The 22,626-nt window shown below is 42.0% G+C and overlaps 2 pseudogenes; one reads left to right on the plus strand and one right to left on the minus strand.

Moving 5' to 3' along the window:
* Positions 1 to 1,229: 1,229 nt before the first annotated feature.
* On the minus strand, positions 1,230 to 2,089 carry LOC147436802 (uncharacterized; annotated as a pseudogene).
* Positions 2,090 to 2,746: 657 nt separating this feature from the next.
* On the plus strand, positions 2,747 to 22,062 carry LOC147436803 (uncharacterized; annotated as a pseudogene).
* The last annotated feature ends 564 nt before the right edge of the window (positions 22,063 to 22,626 follow it).

A 22,626-nucleotide genomic window follows, 5' to 3' on the forward strand; every position in this document is an offset into this window, starting at 1 on the left:
AGGCGCTTGTATTCAGTAAGTTTGTATCCTCCGAGTCTTCCACATCATTGGTTTCCTTCTCTGTATGCACCATAGCATATCTTTTTGATAAAGAAGCATCAAGAATGAAATGCTGATGGCCCTCCATATCAAAGTGAGATGGTGTTTCAACAAGGGTGACTTCAGATCCAAACTGTATTAGTGCATTCAATGTTTGAAATTGTCTGTGAGGTGGTAGTAAACTTTGCAAGAAATATGCACTAAGGAGGAGCTTTCCATCTCTAAGTTGAACCTCTCGTTCAAGTTCTTGATCACCTATTGTCTAGGTGATGATGGATGCTCTTTCATCCATGCTAACAAGGTGGAGAAGACAGAGAGAAATAAGCAGTTAGTAAGGAGGTCAATATATGGAGACGGACGTGGACAAATGGTTTTTAAGTAAGTTTTTATGCAAGGGGCATAATTGTTCATTATTATTATTTTTTATTTAAAAAAAACATTAACATTTCAAGATATTTTTCCTTTTATATGTGGGCAAAAAAAACCCACAGTCAAGATTGTCAAGCGGTGGTTACAGAGCTCACCTCCTTATGAGTTGTGTATAAAGAAACCACAATTTTCGATAATATTTGGCACAAATCTCAAGTTTTTTAGTTAATGAGTTCATCTTCTTATGAGTAGCCTATAGGTGAAAAGACAATGTATTTTAAGCGTATGAAATTGTAAAAATCCCCCTTGGATTTTGAACACCGAAAATTCTAGATTTTAAAATGTCGATGATTTGCCCTTATATTCACCGATTAGGTCACACGTGTAATGTATTTTTCTAGCCCGGATAATTGATGTAATTTTTAACCTAGGCAACTTTTGTGTGCCCTGCTTTGCTTGGCTCTCTTGCTCGATGGACTTGCTGCATCTCCTGAATGAAGCAGTAAAGCAAGGTACACTCTCCTCCTCCTCCCCCGCACCCATGCTCCCACAGCTCGGTAACCGTCAGCGTGCGCGCTGACAGTTATCGAGCTGTGGGGGCATGGGTGCGGGGGAGGAGGAGAAAAATCAAATTAATGCAAATTACTCCTGCGTCAGCTCCCCAATCGTAAGCGCGCGCGTTGACGGTTGAGGAGCTTCAGTTTTTGCTTCTTCTGAGTTATGGTGTAAATTGTTTATGCAGTGGGCATACGGCCTGGACAGCGCGCGTTCCATATCAGCATTTGACAGGCATGCGTTCCATATCAGCGTTGGCATACGGCCTAGACAGCGCGCGAGATGACAGGGTAAGATGAGCGTAAATTTTCTGTCATGTTAAAAGAGGTGTGCTGCATTAATTGCTGCTGCTCAGTACCTGGAGGTGCAGGGTTAGCAGAAAGGTAGTCATGGCTAAATCCCTGCTGCAAATGGTGTAAAGGGAGAGAGCCCACATTGGATAAGTATTGGGGGGCTATGGAGGAGGGGAGGTAAGAGGCTAGCTGCCTGCTGAACAGGCCTGCCGCAGCTCCATGGGGAGGGGGGTGAAGCTCGTGATGACCATGAGGCATGGGAGGAGGGGGGAGAAGGGACTGGTTGAGGAGGGTTTATCTTTCATTAGGGGGTCATTGGGGGTAGGTTAAAATAGAGAAGGTTATGGGGAGGAGGGTGATGATCATGAGGATGATTCTGCAGAAGGCTCAAGGGAGGAGGGGGCCTTGTATTAAGGGCATGATCACCAAAAGGAGAGAAGGGAGAAGGGTGGTGATCAAGGTGGGGATGAGAAAGAAAGCTAGTAGAAGAGGAAGAGGATATCAAATCTGATGGACCCCCTACTCTTTGCCTGCTTGTAATCCTCTTGTTTTTCCTGCATCCCCCGCCGACCGGCACATTCCTCAATGCGCCCCCCTTTGTCCAATATCTCCGGCAGCTCTTGCAGAAGTACCGCGGCTATAACAAGCTGTAATTATTGTAGTAGCAGAACTTTGTGTTTGCGGACTCGCACCTCGGACACCTCAATGCAGGGGGTTGATTGTTATTGGGATTAGTGTTGGCTATTTGTATTGGTATTGTTGTTGTTGTTGGAAGGATTGTTGCTTAAGCTAGTCTTGTTTGTGTTATCTGTGTTCATATTATTCTGAGGTCTGATGAATCTTGGCCTTCCTCCTAGTTGCTTTGCATCCTGTTCATTTGCATCTAGGATTCCTACCTTCATCAACTCCCTATCTTGCATGGCAACCTGCAAATCACTTTACCATGAACCCTCTCATTAAAATAAGCATCTGAGCATCCAAACCTAGTAAGGCTAATGTTATCACAGCTATGACATTAGCAGTTTGAAGGCTTGTTTTCCTGATTATTGCTTTCTCCTTCTTCGCTGTTGGTCATGTCCGACGTGGTTGGTTTTTTGTGTAATAATATTAGCAATTTGGACTTGTTTCATAGCCGGAGCGTCCTCACTTGTGGTTGCAGCTAGAGGATACAACATTGAGCACTACAGCGGACAAATCCGACAAGCGGGCAGCAAATTTGGAGATCGGCATCTGGAGCAAATTTGGTACACTCTATCAAGTTCACACAAATGACTGGAGCTTTTCAAATGCAATGGAAGTTCACTTAAATGCGTGTGTTATTATGGTGTTTGGCATGAAATGTAGAGGCATTAACAAGTGGTGCAGATTGTAGCCATTGTTTGAATGATGATGATGTATAATGCTTTTTCAAATCTTTATTGATGTAGACATTTATGGCTCCCAAAAGACGAGGCAGCAAGTCAATCAAGAGAACGTTTGATTCTCCATGCATGACCTTGAGATCTGGTCCTTCCAAGAGTAGGCATCCAATCGATCAAGAGGCATCTTCTCATGCAGTTGCTACTCGTAGTCCTCATTTCAAACGAGGGGGAAAGAGACGTAGAAAATGCATCTTTGTTGATGATGAAGCTTCCGCGGAGGAAGGTTCTAACCATTTGGAGAGTGGGCATGATGTAAAAGGAGACGAGTCTCGAGAGCCAATAGTGGAGGTTGAAACAGGTGAGGATGTTGAAGATGAAGATTTAACAGAATCTGATGAGATAGGTAGGAGGATGTGGCCCAACATTCTCGACACTTGGGAAAAAAAATCCCGTTGGGGATTATGAAGGATTTGTTAAGTCAATTTTACTTAAAACGAAGAAGCAACCCTTCACTTATACCTTTATGTCGTTTGGTTGCTCATGAAGCTGTTCGAGTGGCTACAGATTCTGCATCTTGGTTGATTCCTAGTTTTGACAATGTTGCTTACTTGGATACAATGGGATCTTTTTTGGTGTTAGTGAAAGATTCCTTCGGCTCTTACATGCCTGTCACTCCTCTTGTGGAAGGTAGTTGGGATCCTATTTGGCAAGCTAAGAGTGTTTTATTTGATAATCAACTCAATAAGGAGTGGCAAGAGCTTCGAGGGCGTCTATTTTTGGTATGGGATGGAAACCATCGGCTGAAAACATGGATGCGACGCATAAAAGAAGGTAAGAATCAACATCGATGCACTAATTGTTTGTTAGATTTAGCTATACCTTCTTTTTTGGCTAATTTGGTGTTCTTTTGTCAAGTATGGCACCACTAATAAATTTGCTCAAGTAGAAAAAAAAAAAAGAGACCGAACTATTGCTTGCTCTTGACACCACTAATCTGTAAGTTGTAAATTTGTGGTCTTTTTGTATTTCTAAATTAATCTCGCTTTAAACTATTATTTTTCATTTGTTTATATATTTGTTGTAGCATTTCACAATCAACAGTGAAACCAAATCTTGGGCATGAGATATACATGTTCCAAAAATTTGGTATCGCCAATAAAGAGAGCATTCTTGCACATCTCACTCAAGAGGACAGAAAGTGGGATGAGATAGAGATGGCAGTTGAGAGTAGATTATATCAAGGAGTTCCTCCTTGGTATAATTCTCCTTGTGTGTTGATTTCTCAACTAGTTTGGAAGGTGAATTGTTGAATTGAGTATTAGTTATATACATTTTTTAAGATTGTTTACGATTCATTCATTGAATGTAGTTGTGGTTATGTAGGATGATTTTAATGCATTTATTTCAAAGGAAACTGCAAAATTGAAAGCTCTTGGATTAGATAAGGTGGAGTTTGAAAGGCGATTGCAAAAGGCAACTAAACAAGAAGAAGCTCGATTGAAGGATAGAGGTTATAAGTTTTTGACAATTGTCAACCCAGTTCATGGAGGAATTTTTTGAGTTGCTCTTTGATGTGAAGTGGGATGATCCATCCATGGTAAAAATCACACGAGACAAGTTAAATGCTTTGTGCTCCTCAAAACTACCTTCTGAAAGGTATCACACTTTTCAATACTTTTTTACTAGTTTTTTGTTTATGTTTTTAAATTCTAATGAAAATAGTGACATTAAAAGAGAGTTAAATTTCTCAGAGCGAAAAATTTCTACATGAATGGTATATGAATATACTTATATAAGATGGTGTTTAAGTTTTTGATATATTTTGGTCTTTAATGAAGGGAAAAATATATATTGGAGATTATGAGTCTTACAAAGGCCAAAGATCTAGTCTTTTCCCACTTTGGTGATGTGAAGCACTTTAGCGCTTACATTAGAAAAGAAGTTTATTGGGCTCACATGCATGATGAAGCTTTGTTGATAATAAGAAGGTTGGAGGTTGAAGAGTTCAAATCGCCAAATGGACTTGAAGCTTTTTTCAAGGTTGTTTTCTAAACTGGTCACTTTTTTCTAATAAATGTGGATTTTATTGCATTTTTTTATGATTTGAATGACTACCATAGGTGCAATTAAGAAATCATGGCTTGCAAGCTTTTCCTCAACTTTTAGGAGATATTAAAAGTGCAGGGGACTCCTCCAAAATGCCTGAGCTACAAGAGTCTTGTAAAAGGATTTTATACAGGTGAAATTTCATGAACCAACAATGTCTTTGGCTCTTATTGAAATTATTTTGCTCAAGAGATTAAATGTTGTTATGGTGTAGATGGATGTGTGAATGTGTTATAAACGGTACACTTACTACTATGCCTATGGTTACTGAAGATTGGTCAAAGCTAGAGGATGAAAATACCATGTATCCCGGTTCTATGGTAGAGAAGGGTATTTCTATGTGGGAGTGTAGAATTTGCCCGTGGTGGTTGGAATACCCTTTGGGGGTGATCCCAAAGCAAGAACTAGACTTACATGCAAGTATAACACTTTTTCTTTCTACATCAAGTTAATTCTCATATTCAATTTCTTTATTCTCATATTATTACATTCTTCTATTATAACATTCAATTTTCCTATTATCATTCAAGTCCACCAGTCTTGAACTCGTTAGCATTTGATCTCTCTCTCTCTCTCTCTCTCATGCATGAAAAAATGCACAAGAAAGTATGTTCTAATTTTTTATAAATGACTTGAGTTTGTAAATGCTAAATTAATTTTCATTATATCATTAAAATTTTCTTGTGGTAGAGTTTTTGGAAGAGAATAAAGAAAAAGATAAAAACCAATCTGCTTCTTTAGAGCACTTAGAAGACATGGATCACAATCATGACTTGGCCATGGATGGGGGCTCACAAAGAACACAAGAAAGAAATCACTCACTACCTCTTCAAAGAGAGCACCATAATCATGCGAGTGGGTCAAACATGGGTGACCACAACAAACAACCTATCCATTAGGAGGGCTAAAGATCGACATGCCTAAAGAAAGCAGTGAAAAAAGCGTTTCAATAGTGGTTGAGTCAGTCATGGAGCGACCAACTTCATCAAGGTGACCAACCTCATGGAATACCGGTAAGTTTCTACTTGTTAACTATTTATTTTTTGATAGTGCAAAACAATTCTATATTACTTGTAATTAAGATAATTTTTTAATGAAAAACTGTAGGCTTTCAATTTTTGACTGTGGTAGATGCTCTTCTAGTTGATATGGCTAATGTTGAGGATTTTGCCATTCAAACGTAAAAGAAAGGTTTTGTGGCTTGTGTTATCAACATCAATAGAATGTTCAAGGTGGATGGTGTACTAAGCAACAAACGTTTTGTGTGTAGCATTAAAAACATTCTGAGCACTTTGTATCACCATTGTGGAGCACCTTTTCGTGAGGTATTTCATCTTATCTTTGCGGATTTCCCTACTTCTTTGTTGGTGGATGGTTTAGGCCCAATTCGAGCAGGTTACTCAAAGTTTTTGTTTATGCTTTTTGTTTTGATCCATATCACTTGAGAAACTCATTCTAAACATCTTTTCAAAGGTGGATTAAGCAAAAAATTTCCATAATGGAATATATTTTTGCCTTCTCTTGTGCAAGGTGTGATGGATGTAGCAGAATCTTTCTTGGCAGATGAAGGCTTTTTCGTGACTCTATGTCTTGCACAACATATTGGAGAGATTATTACCCATGCTATAAAGGCTGGGTTACGGCTTCATCACACATGGACTCTCATGTGTAATGGCGGATATAGACACCCAGATACCCTAGAAGAGGTGAATCAAAATACCATGTTGTTGTGAAAGATTGCATTATTAACTTGATTTTGATTCAAGTGTGCACAATGTATGCTTATATGTAGGTAATTGATCTCACGGTGGGAGTTTTTTGTCGAGCGGATGTTGCTATACCCACATACAATAGGGAGGCAGGAGGGAAAGTCTCTCCTCGCATGTTTCCTGCATCACGAATCTTTTTAATGGAGGAGCATCAAGAACGCACCATTGTCTTGATATGCCTATCAGAGGTGGAGCAGAGAGGTCACCCGACTTCTACACGTGAGAATGATAATCATTTTAATGTAAATTGAGCTTTAATTTATAGTTGAAAAATGACTTAAATATTTTAAATTTGCATGTGTAGATGGCTCTTGGTGAAGTCGCGGAGCGGAGCGTGGATCGACTCTCACACACACACACACACACAAATACACAGAGAGCTTACACAGTACGCAGAGAATCCTGTTTGAAGGGTTATCTCCCAAAACCTTATTATCCACAAAAATATAAGTGAGTATATACAAAGAGTTAGTAATAAGTGAGTTAGGCGGGCGGGCGGCCATATCCGTATAAGAGGCCACTTGGGCTTTAATCCCAACAACCTCCCACTTAAAGTCCAATGTGGCACTTTAAGTAACTGTAAATCTATGAACATAAATGTACAAAGATTTACATGGCTGCCATCTATCCAATGCCCAATAACTCATGACAATGCACAAAGCCCTCTCCTGGAAGTCCCTTTGTGAGTAGATCCGCAGGATTTTCCTTGGTGTGGATCTTCAGCAGTTGTATCTGCTTGTCTTCAAGTACTTCCCTAATGAAGTGATATTTCACATCAATATGCTTAGTCTTCGAATGGAACACTGGATTCTCTGCCAATTGTATAGCACTTTGACTATCACAATATAACTTTGGCATATCTACTTTGATTCCCAAGTCTGCTACCAATCTACCAAGCCAAATAGCTTCTTTGCATGCCTCATTTGCTGCAACATACTCAGCTTCTGTAGTAGACTGCGTAACACAATCTTGTAATCGAGATCGCCATGATATGGCACCTCCAGCCAATGTAAAGACATAGCCTGATGTAGATCTCCTCTTATCCAAGTCTCCTGCATAATCTGAGTCACTGTATCCTCTGACACTCAAATCTTGACTACCATAGCATATGCGCATACTCTTTGTATGTTTTAAGTATCTCATGATACCTTTCACTGCCTCCCAATGTTTCTTGCCGGGATTTGACATATATCTGCTAACCACTCCCACTGCAAATGCAATATCCGGCGTGTAGCAATCATTGCATACATCAAACTACCCATTGCAAACGCATATGGAATCTTATCCATTTCAGCCTTTTCTTCCTCAGACATAGGACAATCTTGTTTGCTAAGTTTCGCATATGGTGGCAATGGAACACTCAATGCCTTTCCCTTCTCCATATTGAAACGTTGCAAAACCTTGTCAATATACTCTGTTTGAGATAACCAAAGCAACTTCTTTGATCTGTCTCTCTCAATGCGCATACCAAGTATATGACTTGCCTCACCCATGTCTTTCATGTCAAATGATTTTTCCATCTTTGAATTCAAAGCTGAAATTTCTTCCAAGTGTTTTCCAGCAATCAACATGTCATCCACATACAAAATAAGGATCAGCCAACTGCCATCCTTAGCCTTCTTTGTATATAGACAGTGATCGAACTCACTACGTTTGTAGCCTTGAGAAAGCATAAACTAGTGGAACTTATGGTACCATGCCCTCGGTGATTGTTTTAAGCCATAAAGACTTTTTAACAACTGGCATATCAAATCTTCCTTGCCTTTCTCAACAAACCCTTCTGGCTGCTGCATGTAAATTTCCACATCTAAATCACCATGCAAGAACGTTGTCTTGACATCCATTTGGTGCAACACCAAATCCAATATAGCAACCAATGCAAGAAAGCATCTCAATGTAGTCATCTTGACCACTGGAGAGAAGACTTCATCAAAGTCAATGCCTTGTTCTTGCTTAAAGCCCTTGGCAACAAGCCTTGCTTTGTACTTTGGCTGACTATCATGAGCGGTGATCTTATACCTGTAAACCCATTTACAAGGTAGAGCATTTTTGCCCTGTGGTAGGAAAAATATGAACCCTCTAGGGGCCCTTTGGGATAAAGGTTAATTAGAGGCCAGCCAATGAGAAGAGGGTGGTGGACACACTCTATGCCCTCAAAAATGTAGGGGAACAAAGTAGTCTTACACTTTTTAAATGGGCTCTTACCTAGTGAGAAGGTGGGGGGGGGGTGGGCCATATGGAACCTCCAACTTCCCTCCTTTTTGATCCGGTTTTGAAAAAATCCCAAAAATTTGAAATTTTTCAAAAATTTCAAAACTCAAATTTCATCTTCTGAAAACCCCCCTAAAACTATTTTTTGGTCAAAAAAGCATTTTTTGATCTCAAAAAGTCAAAACGTGCATCCAAAAACCCTAAAATTCAAAATTTAAAAAAAAATATTTTTTTGCTATCCAAAGCTCCCCCAAAATTAGTTATTAGGCAAAAAGGGATTTTCTCTCTCTAGAACCCCTTTTCCAACCCCTCCTTGGTTGCAACCATCACACTCATCCTCTACTCCAACACTCTCTCTCTTTACACTATCTCCATTGCTGCAGCAAGGAAGCTCCTCTCTCCTCCCCTACCACCTTCCATTGCCACACCAAGCAAGGCTTATCCACCTTCTCCTCCCAGTGCCACACCAAGCAAGGGTTGTCCACCTTCTCCTCCCATTGCCACAAGGGTTGACCATTTTCTCATATCACTTTATCACACCTACATTGTAGCAACAAGCAAGGTTCTTCTCCTCCTCCTAGTTTGCTTTGCTCAACCATGGCCAACTCTACTTCGCAAAGGCGACCAAAGGATGAGGTCACAGCACTTGCATGCCACAACACTAGAGGTGTAGATGATGAGTGGGTGCCACAAGAGTTCACCAAAGGTGCTTGGGTATACATGCAACCATCTGCTGTTGGCCCTCATCGTGTGCGGAATCGTGCAAACTTGGATCTTCATTGGAAAGGAAAGCTCCTTGGCTTCAAGAACCGCAAAGACAAGGGGACCATAGCCATTGTGCAACATGTTTTCTCAATGTCAACCATGCACTTGCAACAACCACCTCGATTTCCAACACATTGTAAGTACATGTTTTGAGAATACAAAGCTAGGTGTGAAATCACAGTGTAATGTTATTATGGATTCATACTTAACATTTGTCATGCATTTATAGTCATATTTCCATCTACGTTGGTGGAGGAGCAGCCACTACATAGTCTCTCCGGCACATTCAATGCTATACATGCGGATATTGGAGCAATAATGTTCCTGCATCTTTGCCCAACCAAACTGGTTCAAAGAAGGATTTTCTTCTATTCTCACTCCTATATTGTCCCTACTTCTACACAAGCATTTGGAATGCTTGAACCCATCAAAGTAACTTCCTTATTAAGTATGGAGTGGCCGGTCCCAGATTTGTGGTCGGTAGCATCTTTCAAGCAAAAGATGATAATGGATGTCCAAAACTCTTTGAAATACTCTAAAGCTTCTAGGTCTGTGGGCTTGAGCTGGTGTTTGCCTATTCATTGTTTTGTGCACATTTTTAAAGAGTTTGGATTTGTGGAGACTACCACAATGCTTGTATGTAAAGATGCGCATTATGAGGAATTAGGAAGGCTTTTAGAAGAGGACTGGGGTTTTGTGGAGGGCATGCACAACGGGGACCGGTACCGTTGTAAGGTTGGAGCTTCAGGTATTGGAATCCGCTATTTGAAATCCCGCACCTCCTTGTACATACGATTTCACTATGATCGTTGGATGTGCAAGCTTGGAGTGTGGACTCCCTTACAGAGTGTAGACGGCGCTATTGCAATCTTTGACATTGCAGTGAAGATGCCCAACGATGCTTTGGAGGCAGTCCAAGTGAACAAGCATTGGACTCTTAGTAATGTTCGAGAACATTTGGTTATTATGGGTTTTGAGGCCCTTCAACAAGCACAATTTCGTTTACAAGGTCACAAGGTGAGAATCCTTCCACCACATTTTCAATACATCATGGTTTGTCGATCATTAGATGCTTATTGTAATGAATGTCCGCAGATTGGGAAGAGAATGGAAGACAAATTGAAGGTCGAGAAGGACTGGGGGATAGATGGAACTATGCTATCGATCTTATAACTTTGTAACTCTTGCAATTTTCATATTGATCCCCGATGTAATCAACATGATTTGCTTCGGCAAATCATGCCTTTGAATATAATTTTTTGCATTGGGATGAGAAATCATTTTTTGGTGAAAGTGCCTTTTTTTTAATGTCTTAAAAAAAGGGTACATTATAAAAGGGGGGCCACCTAACTCATTCACTATTTTCACTTTTGCAATTGCTGAGCTCCTCCACTCTCTATCCACACCCCAGGCTAAACATGGATGCTGCCACAGCCTTTGCATCTGTACCCACATCCACCCCTTTGTCACGCTTCATCCTCTTCCTCGAGGACACCAAATACAAAGGGAAGTTGGACCTCCACACCTTTTTTACTCGTCTCCTTGACCTTGACGCCACAGTTGCCCTTCACATGGATGCATTTGAGGAGATTTCTGCGTTCATGGAGGAGCACATCATAAAATATTCTGTATCTATCCCCCCACATGCACGGATCTGGGTGCCTTGCGATCTTTTGCGCTATATACACAAAGGTGATCGCCCATTCGCCAAGCGGTTGCAACGATTCCAAGAAATTGCAACCAATGCAGGCCATTACTTGGACGAGCAAGCCCCTAGGGTGTCAGCGCTCAAGAAGCGCAAGTTGGGGGTGGAGTACCTTTCTCGGCTCGCAACATTTATCTTCTTGGTGAGCGAGGAACCTGATTTGAAGGAGCTCCGCTTACCACACCTTCAAGTTGGGTCCTTTATCAAGGACACCAAGGAGCAGCAGGTTATCCCCATGAACCCTGCAGCGGAAGGAAAAGCACACCAGCTCGAGTACCCTAGGGGTCTTGAGGAAGTGGTTGAGAAATCCATAGTTGCGGCTGGCCCTAGTGACACTCCAGTGCCACTACCACTAACGGATGTGGCTATCCCAGAGGTAGAAATTAGCCGCTTCTCCTCAGTGTTAGTGGATGGGGAGGAGTTTGTGTTCCTGCATGATTTGGAAAAAGCATTTGGCCTGCGCATGGATGAATGCTTGAGCGTGCTATGCAACAGCAGCAAATGTCCCTTAGACAATACGCCAGATGCCCTAGAAAGCAAGCTCTTGCAAGATGGGGACTCTGTTGTTGACACTATTGCAGTTGTATGTGCGGAGGTCCTGGCAGTAGAGCAGTTGCATGTGGCTGATGAAGACTTCCAAGCCACACAAGCCAAGGTTGAGGCTGCTAGGATGCCTATGCCATTATGCAACCTCCCATCTGATGATCCAAAGCTTGTATCTGTGGTGCATGGGACCATTGACTTGGATGCAAAGGGCAACAGGGAGGAGGATGACAAGGAGCAGGAGGTAAACTGTATCCTAATTTTCATGTTACTATTTTATCCTTCGTTGTCTTTTTTCTCAACCTTCATCGGTTTATGACAGGATGTTGTGGAGGTTGATGATTTTGCTGCAAGGACGGGTGGCAAGCAGACGGGCTTTGGACCTCAAGCTTCCCTTGCGCATTACCTCAGACAACTCCCCCCTGGCGATGTGGCCATTATCCATAATGAATTTACTCCCCAAGTCCATTTTATGACTTGGTCGTTAAAAGCTTTGAGCAAGTTTTTGTGTTTGAGTACCATTGCTCAAACTGCGCATCAAGTGTTCCTAGTGCGTAGATCCCTTGTATGCACAACATTTGGCACTGGCTTTCGTGGTAAAGTGCTTGCCCAGATAGGGATACATGCTTCCATTGGCTCAACTCACCCAAATGCCATAGCGCAGTCCCTCTTGACTGGGGAGTTGCCTTACGAGCAAAATAGGCGCCAGGAAATGGTCAAAAAAATTCTAAACTCCTCAGATACATGATGTAAAATCACCGTGCTAGAAGGAATAAAAAATATTTGAAATTGTCTCTCTATATTGCAAATTCTTTTCAATCTGATTTCTCAATCTTGAAAATTGTTTCAATTGGTGATATGAATTGTTTTTTGACTTTGTTATTTCAAGATATGTAATTGCAGTCAATTTGAGTATAATTGTGATTTTTAAGTACCCTAGGTGGTTAGATTAGCCTATAAGGGGCAAAAAATTCCTGGCCACAAGGGCGCGCAAATGGCCCATCCATCAGTTTTGGATGGGCCATTTGCGCGCCCTTGTGGCCAGGCATTTTTTTGCCCCTTATAGGCCAATCTACCCCCTAGGGTACTTAAAAAGCACAAATTTATTGCAATGGATTGGTTTTGCATCATTCATTTAAATGCAACCTTTTTATGGCAATTCCAGTATATGTTCACACTCAAGGACACTAGAAAAGCTCAAATCAATTATGAAATGAAGTTTCCAGCAAACTATCACTTGCTTTAGCTCTACCTACTACACCCTTGCACCAAAAAGTCAAATTACATTGGACACTTGGTTTCACAATATGTTATTTTTTTTGATATCCTATAAGGAATTCAAAGCTTGAAATGACCAAAAAAAGGTGTCCATAAGGATCCATATAAAATATTGATGCAAAACCAATAGGTTTTAGTAAATTTGGTTATTTTAAGTACCCTTGGGGGTAGATAAGCCTACAAGGGGCAGAAAAAGACTTGGCCACAAGGGCGCGCAAATGGCCCATCCATCAGTTTTGGATGGGTCATTTGCGCGCCCTTGTGGCCAGGCCTTTTTCTGCCCCTTGTAGGCTTATCTACCCCTAAGGGTACTTAAAATGCACAAATTTACTGAAATTGACTACAATTACATACAGAACTTGAAATTACAAAGATAATAGACAGAGTAGACACAACTGTTGATCATATTGTCATTGGAAAGTCAAATCATTACAAAGATAAGGGTGTGCAATACAAAAAGAGGGGTAACTTCGGCTAATGCTCGAAGTCTCGTCGCAATCGTCGTGCAAGTTGTATATCTTTTGGCTGTATTGTCACTCGCTTTGCATGAATGGCACATAGATTGGTATCTTCCAACACTAAAATGATGTGGGCCTCTGCAGCTTCTTGAATAGCCTCTAGCGCTATTGCTTGCATTCTATACTGATTTCCATAGCTTTGAAGCACTTCCTTCACAGTGCGAGCAAAGGGGGGCGCGTCGAATCAAGAGCTCCGTCGTCTTCTGGTAGTGGCGGATTTCTGCAAATGCCCTTGCTATTTTTCGGCGCCGTTGCGGTTGTCTTGGGGGCACTTGCACATTTGCTGGCGGGCGGCGTGAAGGCTTTCTGAAAAACTTAGACTTGCGTCTGTTTACATGCTTAGGGGCTGGTTCTGCAGCCTGTTCTGATTCTTCCTCTTCCCTTGGTTGCCGATCTTGTCATGTGGGGAGAGCTCCCTTGCCTTGAGGCAATGTCTTCCCCCCAATGGCCACCTGGTGTGTGCGCGGTATTTTTTCTCGCAGCCATGGTGGCTCACTCTCTGATTCGGTGTCTGTATTGACCACCCGAGTCCTGGATGGTCCTGCTTGTGATTGGGGGCGCGACGGCTGCTCCCTATCGGACTCTGATGTTTGTTGGCCCTCTGCTTCTCTCCAGCGCTGGGCACGTTGCTTCATTCTCTTTCTAGGTGTTATATCTTGAGGAGGTGGAGATTCAACAGTCCTTGATGACTCTCGTGCCCTACCACCATGCCCACTACCAGAAGAGTTCTTGGAACGGCCAGGTGTTCGTGGCCGTTTTCTTGTGCCTTTAAGCCATGACGGCTTCTCACATCCTTGGAGGGTGTTTTTGTTGGCAGGCGGATGCTCTTTCGCGGTTTGTTTGGTGCGCGCCATTTTGTTGGTAAGAGCTCACCTATTCTTAAGAAATGAGTGATTTATGAGAGCATGCAATATTTATAAGGGCCCATTTAAAAAGGGCCCTGTTCACACTAATTTTTTTAAAAGAAGTATTATTTTTTAAATAAACATGTCGCTAAGAGTTGGACCCTACGTTCACGTTTAGTGACTCGCGCAGTGTCCACTTTGATCCTTGTCGCACTCTGCATCGCCGCCATGCAGCATGCTTGGTGGGACCTTGCGACATTTGCCACTTGTTGTTATGCTCTTGACGACTCCATTTGCGCACTTCAATAGCAATCTTGGATTGTTGCGCACACTCCATTGTGAGCTTACGAGCAAATGTTGTGCGAAAAAACCAGTTGAACATCTCCTCCAAATAATTGGATTGCACCATTCCACCACCATGTCGAGTATTTTTGAAGTACACTCCCCTTGCTCGATAATGGGACTTCTCCATGCCTTGAGTGCTAAAAATTTCAAGCGATCCATACTTGTGCATAAAAAATGTACCATGCGCAAACAAGATATGTTGTTCACATGAGCAAACGATCCACATTAGTAAATAAAAACAATCCCTTGTAATGAATACACCATGAATGACTTACCATGTAATGTGTGATGTTATTTTCACCCCAAGAAAGGGTGAAGACCTTGGTAAAATCCGCCAAAGCTTCTTGAAATGATTGCCGTTGTTCTTCTGTTGTGCTGTTAAGGCTCATAAGCTTGACCATTTTATCAAAATGGGCCCAAACTTGCTTGCGCTTGTTTGCAAGCTCGCCATTTGAATCATTGTCAGTAGTAGCTTTGCATAACTCCTTCCAAAGCTCCCAAAGGTTACCTGCCTGCTGGTTGGAGCTGCTTTGAGCATCATATCGACTTGGCTTTCCTTGGGAAACTTTCTTCAAAAAGTGTCTAGCTTTTTGTCCACTCATTGACACTTGTTGAGCAATTTCATGGGCCTCCCCTGTGTTCTTTGCAGCAACTATAGACACATTTCCACTGTGACAGCCAATGGAATTCAAGAGTACCTCCACTCTTTCGATCGCTTCCTGGGAATTTTCCAACGGTTTCATTGTGAAAGCATAGTCAATGTGGAGCTTCAATAGCCTATCAAAAATACGCATGAATGCGTGTAATGTACAAAAATGTACATTCGATAGAGGAAATCGAAAGATTGGATTCCAAGTGTGGTCCTTTTGATCACGGTCTGGGGCATTGACCATGGGACATCTCAGAATAGACGCTTCCCATTCTCTACCTTCATCTCCGACATCATGACAATCTAACCCTTGTTCTCCATGCCCTTGCCATGGAAGCATGTAACTGGCCTTTGCAGTGCTCTTATGTGATTTTTGTCCATTAGGTTTGTACCCTCGAGTGCAAAATGGACAAGGCATGAGAGAAGAAGCCCCTTGTTTGCAGCCAAGCAAACACTTTATGGTCTTCAAATCCCCACCTAAGTGCCACTCCACATCATAACTACCAAAGCCCTCAATCTCCAACTTCTGACCTGCAATTTGGGAGTGTATTACTTATGTAATCCATTGAGTTCTCTCAAAAATCCACGAAAGTACTCCATTGGTCTCTTTGGGCACCTCAATAGCACCCAACCACCAAATGTCTTTCTCTGATTGCACGCTAAAAGATAGGGTGGGATATGGCTCGACTGAATCCCTTCGCTTGGTTTGCAGAAGGGCCTCGTTCATTAGAGTGACACTTAGCCTCTCTAACCTTCGGCCTTTCACTATTTGACACTCATCGAGTTTCAGCACAAAAGCGACTTTTGTGCCAAGCACTACAAAATAAATAGTGCTAAGATCTTAAACTTCAGCTTCTATGAAAAGAATAATACCAAAGAAAAAAGTAAAGTGTGTCACCTTCTTCAGGTAACTCGTAAAATCTAAGCATGGCTTCTTGAAGCCTTCTAAGATCCACGAAAATATTGTTCCACATTGTGTAAGGAAAGCCCTTATTCGAAGGTCTTATGGATTGTTTCTTACCTTTTCCCCTTGTCTTTGTTGCGCACGAAGCATAAAGGGAAGTTGGCATTGTGTCCTCAATGTGTAGGTATGTCCCAATGCGGGAGAACACATCTTCGTTTGTGGCCTTCTTTGCGAGCTTGACCTTGTGAGGAACGGGAAATAGGTTTTCCACAATGCCATGTTCTTTGAGGGCATCCTTTAGGAGTTGAAAAATAGCCTGATAGGCTTTGGTGCTGATTCCAGCCTCATCACAAGCTTGTTGAACGTCATCATCATTAACCACATTTCTTAATTTACGCATAAGGTCCTTGGTGACTGCATCCTTAATGTGCTTACCTTCAGGTGATTGTAAGATAGAAATAACGTCCTCGGTATTGAGACAACTAGTGAGAAGGTTGACTCGATTATCTTGGCTTGTTCCACCGCATGCCTCCTGGATGAAGTTTCTAGCAACAAATAAACATAAATGTTAGAAAATAGTGTGAAGTAAGAATGCAGCATGCAAGTAAAGACCAAATCACCTTGTGGCTGTAACTCGTCATTTGCGTGCTCCTCCGGAATGTGCAAGAGTTTCAATGGATGAATACGGGCGTTTGCGTTCCCTTGCACCAAGGGGTGTTTCTTTCAAGTATGTGATGGTGTTGGTAAGCTTCTGGATGTGGGACTCCTTTTCTTGCATTTGTTGTTCAAGACTTTTAACTACCCTCTCCGAAGAGGCAACACTCTCTTGTAATGCCGTCGTCTTGAGGTGAAGAGCTTGACATTCGTGCATCCACATATGCAAAGAAGCACCTGCACCCATACACAGCCACTTGCAATATCCTAACAAGCCTGCTTCTCCCCTCCCAAGAAATTGAAGAAATGTGGAAAGGCTATTAAACGGTGGATGGAAGTGGCTTATAGGATCGTAAGGGTACAAATGGCCATCCACCCAAATGTCAACATTGGTCTCACAAGCGGTGCGACGTTTCTGTGATGACCTTTGATCACCTTCACTAGTGGTCTTCGGTGCAAATGCCGTGGGTAAGCGAATATGTATGCTTTTGGTGTGCGGAGTACGTGGTGGTGGAAGCAAACCATTTGTGATGTCCGTGAGCACCATGGAAGCTGTTGCGTGAGGAAGCAAATGATGAAAAGATAGAGGGGAAAGGGTAGAGAGGCCGAGCAGGATGGGAGGAGAGAAGGAGGGAGGGAGGGGAGGGAGAGATTGGGGAGGAGGAGGAAGGTAGGGGCAGAGAGGGAGAGGAGAGGGAGATGGAGAGAGGAGGGAGGAGGGAGGAGGGAGGAGGATGAGAGAACAAAATGTTTATTACTTTTTGGGGGAAAAGATTTTTGAAAAAATGGACTTTCTAAGCTTGTGGGTTAAAAAATGGGTCAAAAAATGATTTTTGGATATGTATATATGTTGGGAGGGAGTTTTAAGTAAAAAACAAATAAAAATGAAAATTTTAAAAAAAAGTCAAATTTTGACTCTTTTTGACCCACGGAATTGTTGATGTGGACACACCCCTATGCTTCCTTCACTTTAAAAAAAGCTAGAGAGAGAAAGCAACCCTTTAGGTCCACATCCTACATTTGTTTAAAAAAAAGGCTAGAAAAGCCTACTCAAAACTACCTTCTTCAATACCCTTGCCCCCTAAACCCCACACAACATTAGCCTTAATCCCTAAAAATTAGGATTCCTTACAAGGCCCATGCAAGGTTCATATTTCTCCTAATGCTGGTTTTTATGCAGAGCCGTCATCTCTGACTGCATGGCCAACTGCCATTTTTTCGAGTCAACCACTTGTAATGCTTCCTTGTAACAAGATGATTCTTTGCAATCTGTGAGCATGAAATAATTTAGAGATGGCACATAACGATCAGATGGTTTGGAGACACGCTCAGAATGTCTCACCACAACTGATTCTGCCTCTCTAGCCACTATAGGTTGTTCCTGAGCCTGACCATGCTGTCTTGATGTGCTAGCACTAGGTCCATCTTCCCTGAAGACAACTCTTCTTATCTCCTCTGTCTTCTCTGGCTTAGCGTGAAACTTGGATTCATTGAAATGCACATCATTGCTACGAATAAGTTTTTTGGACTTAGGATCCCAAAGTCGATAACCCATCTCGCCCGATTCTCCATAGCCAAGAAATATACACTTCTTGCTCTTTGGTTCTAACTTATTCCTGAACTCCTTAGGAATATGGCTATATGCTTCACAACCAAAGACTCTGAGATGCTTATACGAAGGTGCCTTGCCTGTCCATAGCATCTCGGCCACTGCACTCTTATCCAGAACCCTACTAGGAGACCTGTTGATCAAATGGACTGCTGTAGCCATTGCTTCTGCCCAAAATCCATCAGGCAACTCAGCATTTGACAACATGCTTCTGACCTTCTCTTGTATGTTCCTATTCATACGTTCTGCAACCCCATTCTATGAAGGATTATATGGTGCAATAAGTTCCCGCTTAATCCCTTTTGCTTCACAAAAGTCTTGAAAATCTTTGGAAACGTACTCTCCACCATTGTCAGTTCTCAAGCACTTCAGCTTCTGACCACTCTGATTCTCCACAAGCTGCAAGAATGTCTTAAAGACCTTGAGCACCTCATCCTTGTGCTTCAAGAAGTAAACCCATACTTTGCGAGAATAGTCATCTATGAATGTACAAAAGTACGCTGCTCCCCCTAGTGACAAACTAGGCATTGGTCCACATAGATCACTGTGCACAAGAGCTAACCGTTCGTCCCTACGATTCCTCTTTGATCTGTGCGGTTCCTGTGTTTTCTTACCATAAACACAATGCTCACAAAACTCGAAATCTTGAAATGAAAAGCCAGGCAAATAACCATAATGAGAAAGTATTTCCATTCCTCTTTTTGACATATGTCCCAGCCTACGATGCCACAGTGACACACTTGGCTGCTCAATCACATTGATTACATGATTTTTAACCTCTGAAACATGTAAAGTGTACAGAGTTCCTGACTTGCTGCCATGTGCTACAGTCATCGAACCTTTGGAGATCTTCCAAGCGCTGTTCCCAAAACTGTCACATAGCCCGCATCATCCAACTTCCCTATACTAATCAAGCTCTTTCGGATTGCTGGAACATGTCTGACATTTTTGAGCCATAAAGAAGAGCTATTCTGAAACTTCAACTGCACATCTCCCACTCCAAGTATGTCACAAACCTGCTCATTGCCAAGTCTGACATAATCTTTAGTAGTCACATATGATGTAAACCATTCTTTGTGTGGAGAAACATGCAAAGATGCCCCTAAGTCGATAATCCAATCACTCATAGCATGTCCATCCTCTGCAGTCAAGAAAACAGAATCAAGATTGCTTGTGAGGAAGATGTCACCAGCTGCTATACCAAAATCACTGTCTGAACCAGATCCTGTGACATTCACCTCTTCAATCTTCACTGAACTCTTCTTTTCATCTTGCTCAGAACTCTTTGTTTTGCCTTTTTCTTGTTTCCACGTCATACAGTCTCTCTTCATGTGACCCTTCTTGTCACAATGGTAGCATTCTATGTCATCCTTTGACTTCGAGTTATGAGACTTACTTCGGTTTTGTGCCTTCTTACCCTTCTTCTCTTTAGACTGTTGTCTCCCTCGAACGACCAAAGCACTATTGCTGCCTTTGCCTTTGTCAATGTTCTTCCTGTTCACTTCCTCTGTGAGCAAGCTGCCTTCTACATTGGCACTTGTAAGACCTTCTGGCGCGACAAAATTACTTAACACTGTACAAAAAGTATCCCAACTGTCTAGCAAAGTGATTAAGAGAAACATAGCCTTCACTTAATCTGGAAAGACTATCTCCTGTGATGTTAACTAGCTGAAAATTGTGTGAAATTTGTTGAGATGATTTGACATGGCTGTCCCTTCCTTCTTCTTCAAATCCACCAATTTCTTGAGCCATTAAATCTGAGAAGCAACACTTTGTTTCTCGTACATACCACATAGCTTTTGCCATACGCCATACGCTGTAGTCTCTTCTGCTACATTGAAGTAAACATTTTCTGCCAGGGTCAGCATGATTGTGGAACAAGCTAACTCGTCAAGCTCTTCCCACTCATCTTCAGCCATACCTTCTGGTCTCTCCCCTTTGAGCTTCAATGGCTTCACTTGTTTTTTATGCACCAAAACCTGCCAAATCTGCTTCTTCCAGAATGGAAAGTTTGTGCCATCCAGCTTCTTTATGTTGTAAAGAGTCTCACTCTGAGAAGATGCCATATCTGCCAAACTGTTTACTTTTGGGAAAAATCCGGCACAGTTTCCCCTGTAAACTAGCCTCTGTACACAGTAAACAAGCTGTAAACAACAAGCTGAACACCTTTCCTCAGGAACTGTCAGTACTTTGGAAACATTTTGACAGAGTCTCCCCTGTAAACTGAGCTCTGAGATCCAAAAGATAGCTAAAAAACAATCATAAATAGCTGACCAGTGACAAATCTGAAAATCTATGTAATATGCTGTCCTGTAAGCATACACTGTCTCATGTCTGGGCGATCACAGAACCTGTATCTGTCTCAAGACTGAACCCTGAACAATGCCTCAACGGCCTGACGCATAAGATGCAATCCAGTGTCTACACAAAGTCATACATCCTATGGGATAAAAGTCGCCGAAGAGGATGCGTGTAGAGGGGAGCTCCAGCAACCTAATCCACCTCACACTGGGTAACCCAGCCCCCAGTGCTTGGCTTCAAAAAAACTCACACACGACCCTCACAGATGGTTCAGCAAATTGCCCAGAAGTAGCATACATCCTACAATAGACCAATCACTGCCTATGACCGCTGCGGCGGTCTGTCTACTAGCGTGACTCACAACTAGCAGACCCACAATCATAGTACATCAATCTGCAATACATGCCAGTGGTGTCAAGCCGTCATATGGCCACACCTCCCCTGGAACCTGGCAAGCACAATAAGTAGCATTGCAGACTGCAATATATATATCTGATGATATATATGTGTACCTGGTCTATAGATGATGCTCTGAAGACTAATGAGTGATGTATGTCGATGCCGATATTGATCCCGACCACCTCCTGCTTGCCAATCTACACAAGATGGGTTTCTTTGCGGTTGAAACCTATCTTCTGATGTAGTGCTCATAACGAAATTCTGAGGGCATAAACGGCTTCGAAAGGGGGATAAAACCACAGGTCACCTGATGGAAATGCTCCCGGAACGCCAAGTGTGAATTTCCAAGCTTTGGATCCAGAATCTGCCCGAAAAGTGCGCGCGCGCGCGATTACGCAAATACGCACTGAACCATGGCTCTGATACCAATTGAAGTCGCGGAGCGAAGCGTGGATCGACTCTCACACACACACACACACACACACACACAGATACACAGAGAGCTTACACAGTACGCAGAGAATCCTGTTTGAAGGGTTATCTCCCAAAACCTTATTATCCACAAAAATATAAGTGAGTATATACAAAGAGTTAGTAATAAGTGAGTTAGGCGGGCGGGCGGCCATATCCGTATAAGAGGCCACTTGGGCTTTAATCCCAACACTTGGCAACCTTCACGGATGACTCAGATTATGTACTAGATGTGTTTTCAGGATGTGGAGGTCTTGGCAAGGCAAGTGGTGAGGTTTATCGATATTGTTTGTGCTTGGAGGGGGACGACATAGTCTATTAGGAGTGTCTCAAAAAGGTGGTTTGTGGTCCATATGTGGAAAAGAGAGTTTAGTATCACATCCATAGTTTTTTGAAACAATTATTGGACACACTCTCTATTTTTTGTTTCAAGAATGTTGACATAGGACATCTAGGGTTTTATTGTGCATGTTCTTGAAGTGATTTTAATTGCATTGCTTTTGTGAACTATCTACCCTTTCTAACATCCATATCAAACACTAATGCAGACACCTTGTTAAGCTTGGTTTTGAATACAGATTTCTTTGAATGCTCTCTCTCTCTCTCTCTCTCTCTCTCTCTCTCTCTCTCTCTCTCTCTCTCTAGACTAGCATATTTAAAGAAAGTAAGTCTGAATAAGGATTTCTTTGAATGCTCTCTCTCTCTCTCTCTCTCTCTCTCTCTCTCTCTCTCTCTCTCTCTCTCTCTCTCTATCCTAGCATATTTAAAGAGAGTAAGTTTGAGGCATTTAATTATTCAATGTGAGGTGATGTTGTCCTATTGAATATTTCTAGGTGAATTGCAAGAATGTAAAAGATGTTGAAACAAAATGGAAAATTGCTTTAAATAAAGCAAAAAGCTCAAAATAGTTTTACATTTCATAAAAAATCTCGCAAAA

The sequence above is a fragment of the Adiantum capillus-veneris genome, chromosome 17 (assembly GCF_014529385.1).
Source record: "Adiantum capillus-veneris isolate H3 chromosome 17, ASM1452938v2, whole genome shotgun sequence".
NCBI lineage: Eukaryota > Viridiplantae > Streptophyta > Polypodiopsida > Polypodiales > Pteridaceae > Adiantum > Adiantum capillus-veneris.